Source organism: Microtus ochrogaster, chromosome 7 (genome assembly GCF_000317375.1).
Source record: "Microtus ochrogaster isolate Prairie Vole_2 chromosome 7, MicOch1.0, whole genome shotgun sequence".
Lineage (NCBI taxonomy): Eukaryota > Metazoa > Chordata > Mammalia > Rodentia > Cricetidae > Microtus > Microtus ochrogaster.
This window is the reverse complement of record NC_022014.1, coordinates 25,488,273-25,488,865: the sequence shown is the minus strand read 5'-3', so window position 1 is coordinate 25,488,865 and position 593 is coordinate 25,488,273.

Genomic DNA, 593 nt, shown 5'->3' with positions numbered 1-593 from the left:
GGAAATTTTTTTTCAATAAGAAAATAAAAAAAGAAAGAAAGAAAAAGAGCATTTGATTAAATTTTCATTTCTTCTAGTAAAATTTTAAACCACCATCCATTAAAAAGAAACAAGAAACAAACAAACAAAAAAAGAAAACAAAGAAAAAGAAATCAAACATATGAAAGAAACTATTCAAGACTGGAAAACTGAACTAGAGACAATAAATAAAACACAAGCTGAGGGAATTATAGATGCAGAAATCATGAGAAAATGATCAGGAACCACAAACGTAAACATGAGCAGCAGAATACAAGAGATGGAAGATAGAATCTCAAGCACCAAAGATACAGTAGAAGAGAGAGACTCAATAGTTAGAAAAAACATTAAATCTAACAAAAGCTTAACACAAAATATCCAGGAAATATGGGACAACACGAAATGGTCAAACCTAAAAATAATGGGTATAGAAGAAGAAGTTCAAGTCAAAAGCACAGAAAATATACTTAAGAAAATCACAGAATTGCCATTTTTACTATGTTGATCCTCCCAATCCAAGAGCAAGGGAGATCTTTCCACTTTCTGGTATCCTCTTCAATTTCTTTCTTCAATGC